This window comes from Pyxicephalus adspersus, chromosome 1 (assembly GCF_032062135.1).
Source record: "Pyxicephalus adspersus chromosome 1, UCB_Pads_2.0, whole genome shotgun sequence".
NCBI lineage: Eukaryota > Metazoa > Chordata > Amphibia > Anura > Pyxicephalidae > Pyxicephalus > Pyxicephalus adspersus.
In genome coordinates this window covers 166,505,447-166,514,424 of record NC_092858.1, presented here as the reverse complement: position 1 = coordinate 166,514,424, position 8,978 = coordinate 166,505,447, and positions in this window count along the sequence as shown.

The window sequence follows — 8,978 nt, the reverse complement described above, 5'->3', positions numbered from 1 at the left end:
ATAGATTGTAAGCTCTTCTGGGCAGGGTCCTCTCCTCCTCCTGTGTCACTGTTTGTATTCGTCTGTTATTTGCAACCCCTATTTAATGTACAGCGCTGCGTAATATGTTGGCACTATATAAATCCTGTTTGTTATTATTATTAATAATAATAATAATAATAATACTAATCGAAGCAGTAGTTGGTCATTTGTGGACTGCCAGTTAATAATTCACACTTTTTAGAGAAGTTGTATAAATAAATGAGTTAGGAGGGGTCACCCCCCTGCCCAATTATTAAGCTATTTATGTGTTTTCTGTTCTCCTATCAGTAAGCTCCTTATAACACAGCACACTTGATTTGCTTCTTGAACCGCTTCTGACTTCGTAGTCTAGGCTTTGTTGTACAGGGACTGAAAGAGTCAGATTCAGCTATTTAAAATATAAAAAAAATGATATATTATTGCATACAGAGCCGCATTAATTTGTGTCTTTTATATCTGCCCAGAATTCAGTCTTATACAAGTACGTCCCCCCTCCATGACACCCCTACTATCGGCACTTGATGATATTGGCATGAGCTGCGGACTTCTGTTTAAGTAATCTGCCATTTCTTAGCATTGCCCAGCTCTGTCCCAGGCCTATTTATTTCACCCGATAGAACAGTGCAATTAACGCATTAGGACAGAGATGCCAAGACAAACCTTTGCGCAGAATGTTCTTTTTTTACGTCTCGGCCCGTGCCAAGGAAAGCTGTCCGTGGCAAAGCTCAGACGACGGCAGGTAAGTCTCAATCCCCTGCGCTACGCTTTGATCCTTCCTTACACTGATCTTTTTACCATTCCTCCATACTGTATATTAAACCCGCCAACAAAAAACAGTCTTGTCATGCACTGCTCACTGTTTTCCAAGCTGATTTTCCTTGCGGTGAAATAAATCAAACTGTTTTTTTTTATCCTGTAGAAATGAAGAATGTAAGAACATTATTTGCATTCCTAAAAGTGAAATTTCCCAATTGGTGTTATGTTTTCTGAGTGCTTATAAACACATACAAAATACTTTTCATGAACTGGTTTATGTTTAAAATGTCAAAAACCAACTCTGGGTCTATTGCCAAACCCCTTCCCTCCATGTGAGCCAATCATTGCTCCTGTGTCCCCATATGTTACCCAAAGTCTTCAGGATGGTCATGTGGCTCACTGGGCTCTCTTCAAACTTTCTGGGAGTGAGTTGTACTGTATTACATTCAAAATATTTTACCTTGAAAAACTGAGGACATCATGTGGTGGAAAAGAAGTACTGCAGGGGACAGCTCCAGACTGAAGGTACGCACAGTTTACAGCAAATAATATAAACTTATTCTGATTATGATTCTAAATATGAGTAGTTGGACACTAATTTGTGCATGATGCTTTGAAACAAAAAGTCACTTGTGGGCATGATTTTTCAGTGTCCTGGGGCAAACACTGCAGCAACAGCAACTACAAGGGAATGCAAATGCATTACTCTGCAGTGCGGTTTGCAGCTCCTGGGTGCACGCATAGTAGCAGCTTGCTTGCACCTGGGAGCAGCTGTGGTTTTCCACTGTGAAAGAGGTCCAAACAGCACAAAGTCTTTTCGTCTGTTTGGATCGGTGCACAGCTGCAACAGTTTCAATTATTATAAATATAATGGAACAAACCATCACCATTTATAATGAAGCTTACTGGTTCTGGGATGTAGTGGCTGAATGTGGTATTTTAGCTGGTGATTCCTCCAATAACATTGTATAGGGGCTATGCTCACTCCATTGATGACACACATCATGGGCATTACCTTTCTCATTGATTTGTATTGCCATTGCCTATGCAGCCAAGAACACAACAAACATTGCAATGGCTGTTTTTTTTAGTGCAAGGTGATTTTGGAAATTGTTGGAAGCACCCTGAACGCACCTGGAAACAATAGAATTATAAATATTAACACATTGTCAAACCTCAAACAACACTGTGCAATGATGACCAAATGAAGGGATCCTACCAGCCTAGTTGTTGGTCACTGCATGAGCACACTTGGATGCACATTCCGTCTCCTGATGATGGAAGAGACACCTTACAAGTATGTAGGACCATTATTGATATATTAAAAGGGGTTAAATAAGACTCATCTCCATTATCAAGTCAACACATGAATGCAAACAGAGCCCTGTACTGACCCCTTGGAGTCATCAGGTTGGGGTGATGGGGCGGGGGTGTTGCAAAGTAGGACCAGAGGGCTATTGATGTAAAACACAGAGCTGCCAAAATAAATTTACTACTGAGCAATGGATGTGTTATGTTACAAGAGGGTCTGTGTAATCACAGCTAAGATCAATCTTGATCTGGTGCCAAAAACACTTTCTCAGAGGATTTTCATCTGTTTGAGGAGCTCTAAAACATCACTGTATCTGTATACATGCTGGATCTGATTTACAGAAACTGGTGCAAAGGGGGAAAATGGGCTCATAGCATCCAATTAGGGTCTATCTAACGCCTGAACTGGAATGGCAATAGCAGGTAATGACTAAACTTGCATTTTTATTTTGTTATAGTACTTCTATATGTTTCACTCTCTTGAAGGAAGAAGGGATTCTTCACTGTAAGGTCTGTAAAAATGGTGAATCGGCTCCCCCAGGAAGAAGTTTCACCAAGTTCTATAGATTGCTTTAAGAAAAAGCTGGATGATTTCTAGAAGCACAGAATATAACTGGGGATTAAGGTTTTAAAGTAAAGACAACAGAGATGGTTGATCCAGGGAACATCCGATTTCTTTACAGGTTTAGGAAGGATTTTTTCCCCCTGTTGGACCAAATTGAATCACGCTTTATAAAGGTTTTTTTTTATTCCTTCCTCTGGATAAATATTTCATATAGTGTTCATATCTGGGATATGCTGGTTTGGTGTATGTTTATTTCTCTAGTGATTGGACTTGATGGACTGGACCCATCAATACTCCTTGATTTGGAAGTGCTGCTGCAAATCTGTTACTCTACCTTGCTGATTGTACCTGCCAGAGCTTCAACCTCTATGGACCTTGGTCAATATTTCTGTTAGATTCCAATCTGCCTTATGACCAGGCAACTCCATGCACTCCCAACACTTATGCAAGGGAAGCCTCCACAGCAATGTTGCCATCGACTTGTGTTGTGACTCTATGGGCCTAATTTATTAAAGCTCTCCAAGGCTGGAGAAGATACACTTTTATCAGTGAAGCTGGGTGAGAGTGGGCAAACCTGGAATGGATTTGGTCCAGGATTGAAAATATTTGCCAAAAAATAGCAAATGGCTTTTAGGAAATCTCTTCCAGGTTTGCTGGATCAGCTAGGTTCACTGAAGAAAGTGTATCCTCTCTAGCCTTGGAAAGCTTTAAACCCCCTAGCAGCATTCCAGAGTGTGACTCAGGGTGGATTTTACCTGCAAAAAGCAGAAATCCCGAGTCACACTCGGAGTCCCTTTTAACTAAAAAAAACCCCACTTACCTTGTACTGTTGCTGTCCCTTGGCGTCCTGCTGGTCCCCTCAGGTCCTGGGGACACGTCCTCCTCCTCCGATCCCCAGCTGCGAAGTGCAGAGACGAGATCTATGGGGTTTACCGGTGATGTCGGTGCATGCGTTGGTACGGGTGGGAGGATCGGCGGGAAATAGCTGTATTGAGTCCAATACAAACAAATATTCATATAATATATATATATATTTATATATTATATCATTTATATATGTTATTATACAGTTACATTACAAGTTTAACAATTTTTTTGATTTTTTTTAACAAATTTTATTTTTATTTAAAGTTTATTATTAAATTTAATAAATTTGTTAAATATCAGTGAGTTATGCCTAAGAATTACAAATTAAATGAAAAATAAATTTCCATGCAAAAAATTTTACCGCTTTTTGCATAGAAATTTGGACGGAATTAGACCGCTAGGGGGGTTAATAAATCAGGTCTATCTATCTATTTATCTATTAATATTAATATTATTATTAATATTAATAATATTAATACCAATTATAAAAACAGTATTTATATAGCGCCAACATATTATGCAGCGCTATACATTAAATAGGGGTTGCAGATGACAGACAGATACAGACAGTGACACAGGAGGAGGAGAGGACCAGAAGAGCTTACAGTCTAAGAGGTGGAGGAAATCTATCTATCTATCTATCTATCTGTCTATATATTCTAAAGGAACAAGAATTTGCAATGGTCTGCTTTAAATCCTATATATTTCTTGTAAAATGCAAGCACTATTCTTTATGTACGGGTTCATAAACATACAAATTTCCTTAAAATACAAGTTTGACTTTTGGAAAAACTCCCCCTCCATAGCCCCCTCAATACTTACAGTTGTGTTATTTTTTCTCCCACGGATCCATACTTGCTTTCCCTAATGGATGCCCAATGGCCGGGCCACACCTGTGCTCCAATGTAGCTCTTGCTGTACATGGGCATTATGTTGAAGTCTATAGAAAGTTATTGTACAGTCTCTAGGCAGACATTAGAGCTCAATTAGCTAAAGGCCACAGTCATCAGAGGAAGTAAGTATATTATGAATTGAGGGGGGGTAGGCAAGGGAACAAGAGGGAGAACTTGTGCTGTGAATATCACTATATACCATTATTAGAATACATTGTGTTTTAGATAACTTTAAAACGTATTTTCCATTCAACTATTCCGCCAACCATTTCAATGATTTATTCACAACAATAAAATATATACAAAGTATTTTGCTGAGTTTTATCACATAAACTTTAACCGACCATTTTTCCCGATTTCACAGGTGTCTATGGAAAAATCATGTGCTCTGTCAACACGGCTTACGTACAAGAAATACGTTTCATACTGTAAGCTAATGTCGCCTGATTGAATTGCAAATTACATTTTAAATCCTCCCAATGCTGCCTCAACTCAATATGTCATTATATCTACACAATAACACTTTGCACCGTGCAGCAGCTAATCCCAGTTCATGTTCAAATTAAAGTGAAATGCATGCTAGAAAACACTTAATGGACCATTAACTCCAAACAATCCGACCGGCTTAACTCCACCATATGACCTACTGCTATTTTGTCTTTTTGTTTCTTTCTTAGCAGCCTCTATGTCAAATGCAGAGTTACATTCGGCAATCTGCAGCATTTTCAGGTCTCTAAGTTAAGCAGTGAATTGTAGGGAGGAGATCCGCCACTTGGTTTTTTATTGATTCTAGGCAACAGTGGCGGTTTTCCATGTGGAACGGTTTTGCAGAGGCTAATATTATTATATGGGGGAAACAGCCCACAGCTGAATTATGGGTGCCTTGGGTAGATCATTAAAGGACAACTCTAGGTAAACTGATCATGGGGTGGGGGATATGATAGAGAAGTCTGTATGCAAAAGGGTTTAGTTAGGGCTGGTACTGGATTTGAAGAACTTCCTAGGTCCTGATGTTGTAGAGGTTTAGTAATATCTATATAGCAGTTAGGTCAACCAGGTTTTCTCTCTACCCACTGAAGGTGCAAAGGAAAAGGAGCAGCAAAAAGACACACAGTTTCTAGTGGCAAATTACTGTCTAATATATTATCAGTTAAATGCAACATGTCATGGAGGTAATAGAATCCTCCTTCCTCAGGGCTTGGCAAACAGAAGAGTGTCTGACTTGGCATACAAAATTAGAGCTGCTATAGCTGTCATTAAGTGTCTACATAACTGTTAATGGAATGATATAGTGAAGTCCGGAGGCAGCCAGGGCCAGCATTTGCGAATGGGGTAAACTGGACAATGGTACCTTGCCCAACCTTTTTAAGGAGCCAAAATAACAGAAAGTTTACTTTTGGAAAACTACGATAGGGTGACATGCCAACATTACAGTATTATATTCTCTAGCATACCTCTATATGGCGCAAAATACTCAATGATTAAGTGATTTTTATCAGAAAGGTAGAACAAGTAAAGTATTCTGCACCCTATGAGGTGGGTTGTGCCAGGGGTTCTGCAGAATTTCAGCCAACACAGCCACAGTTTAAATCTTCATCGGGACCTTAATTATTTAAAAAATCAGCTCTGAAGGCAGCAATGCAGTGCATAGCATCTATATAAACATCTTTCTATATAATTGTTGCAATGAAAGGGAGATTTCCTGCACATGAATCACTTTCTGCTAGTATTTATGACATTTGAGACACATATACAATAGGTTACAGGTAGTTTCTTGTCTGAGAATTATGGTGTAGACAAATCTTCATGCATATATGTTATACATAGTGTTCATCCACCTCTCACAAAGATTCCTTGTCCTTTCACTTCTTTCAATGATAAGGGGTCCTTACTATGTCCGTGCTGTCCTCTCCTACCATAGAGCTCCTCTTGTCCAATTGGTGCTAGTTTGTGCCCCATTTGGAGTAAAGGCTCTCAGTAACAGTGGTTTCAGGTAATTCTGCTGGTATAAAGAATAAATGGTCTGTAGAAGATGGACATTTTCTGGTCCAAGAAGTTAGAGAAGCACTGCACATTACAGGAGTTTATAGTTTAGTAATATTGACAATAATGCTTTGTGCATGTGGAATGGCATGTATAGTGATCACTTCCTTATAATAAAAAAAATGAAATAAAACTGAGCTGTCCTCAGTGAATATAGCTCCTGATGTGACAATGATATAGCTAATGATATATATATTTTGTATAGTTTGGCTCTAGTTTCTATCAATACCCAATTCAATCAACGCCTTTCTTCTCCAATACTCCAACCATGCACATAGATTCCCTAACCCTGCACACAAAATCCATCCTATAATGGATTGCAAATAGTAAGGAGAAATAAAAATGTATTTTCATTGCAAAGTGTTGGTTAAACAAGTGATCCTCAATACTTCTAGTTTATCTTATTGCCCTTGTTAACCAGCCTTATAATATACTGATTCTGTAGGTTCTGAACAGCAATTTACCTTCCAAAATATCAATCACCAAAAATTAGAACAGATGAATCGGAGCTGAATTATAAAATATAACTATACCATCCTCCATGTTATTATAATACATATAATACACCCCATAATCGATTATTTACAAATGGTCCATAATAGTGTGAAAGATGTCTAGAAAGTAGACCTTGATTGTCATTATGAATGAAATGGAATACCAGCCTTAGGATCAACTGGTTATTATTTTTAGACATTATTTATATAGCATAGACATATTAAGCAGCGCTGTACAAAGTCCATAGTCCTGTCACTAGCTGTCCCTCAGAGAAGCTCAAAATCTAATTTCCCTACCATAGTCATATGTCTTTTTTACAGTCTAAGGTCAATTTTTAGGGGAAGCCAATTCAGAGGGTGGCCCAAGATGGCCAAAAGGTTGATGGAGAGATATATTGTAACAAATCGTGATAATATATGTTTACTGGCGATTCTCTAATCTTATTTAATATGGTAAACTTCAGTTTTATATAAAGTAGCACTATATTCTGCTTTACACAAAATTTCTGCAAAGCAGCTGAACACATAAAAATAGTCGGAATACAGCAGACCTAAAATGCTTTGAAGGCAGAAAAAAGAAAATTTCATAGAACATCAAAGACTGCACTGTGTCTAAATTTAAGTTGGTGGGGAAATCTTCTTTATCCTCAATAGACATAATTTCTCTCAATGAAAACCACGGGCCCAGAGGGCTTCTACCACTTGGAAAAGTGAAGCTGGCCATCTACCGGCTTGCGCACTGAAAAACAACCAGCTGTACAACTTCATACTAATAACTTGTAGTAATATAGTGCCAACATATTATGCAGCACTATATATAGTCATGTGACTGTCCCTCAAAGGAGCTCACAATTTAATGTCCCTACCTCGGTCATATGTTAATAATTGTCTATGGACAATTTGGGGGGAAGCCAATAAACCTAACTGCATGTTTTTGGAATGTGGGAGTATACTGGAGTACCCGGAGGAAACCCATGCAAACACAGGGAGAACCTGCAAACTCCATGCAGATAGTGTCCCGACCAAGCTTTGAACCTGGGACCTAGCGCTGCAAAGGCCAGAGTTCTAACCACTGAGCCACCATGCTGCCTGTATGATTATGTGCCTAAGATAACCATTTGTGATTATCTGGGTTGACAATTATCAAACATGTGTATGCAGCTGAATCCTTCGGAATCCACAGAGATTTAGCGACAATGTGCCCAAGACAAACATTCATGATTGTCTAGGATGACAATTATTGAGAGTGTGTACACAGGTAAAACCTAATGAATCCAAAGAGATTCAGTGACAACGTGCCCAAGATCTCAGGTGACATTTTATTGAGAGCAGTACCCACTTTAGGCCTACTGAATCCACTGAGATTCAATGACACAATGCCTGCATAGAAAATCTGTAGAGGTCACAGTTTTATGCATTTATTATGTTCTAGACCAGAGGTCAGCAAACTCCCGCCTTTAGGCCAGATACGGCCTAGCCGGTAGTTTTTTCCGGCCAAACGCCCCCTGGCCGATCTGGCCTAATCCCGCCCGGCAACCCGTGGCGGAGCCGGAACAAACTACCGGAGCTGCCAGAGCTCCGGAGCCGCATGCGACTCTTGAGCCTCTGTGTTGTGGCTCCCTTCCCTATTTACTGCAACCAGCGTTAACACTTACGCCGCCGGGGTAAATAGGGAACATTCCCTCTCCTTCGTATGCATGGGGGGGTGTTCCTGGTGAGGGTGGAACCATTAGGGCGGGACTCGAAAGAGAGTCCGGCCTAGTGTGCTCCTTCCTACCCCTAAAAATGGCCTAGTGGCCAAAAAAGTTTGCTGATCTAGACCTTTTAGATCTGAAAATACTTTTACATTACCATTACAGTCTCTTATATTCTTCATTATAAAACAATGCAAATAAACAATTCTTATGAAATAATATTAAACAACATCCTAGGTTGATATTATATTTTTAGAAGGGCAGCACAGTCAACCTAGGCCACTTATTTTAGTTTTGGACTACAGACTACGGAACACCTCCCCCTTGCTTTATC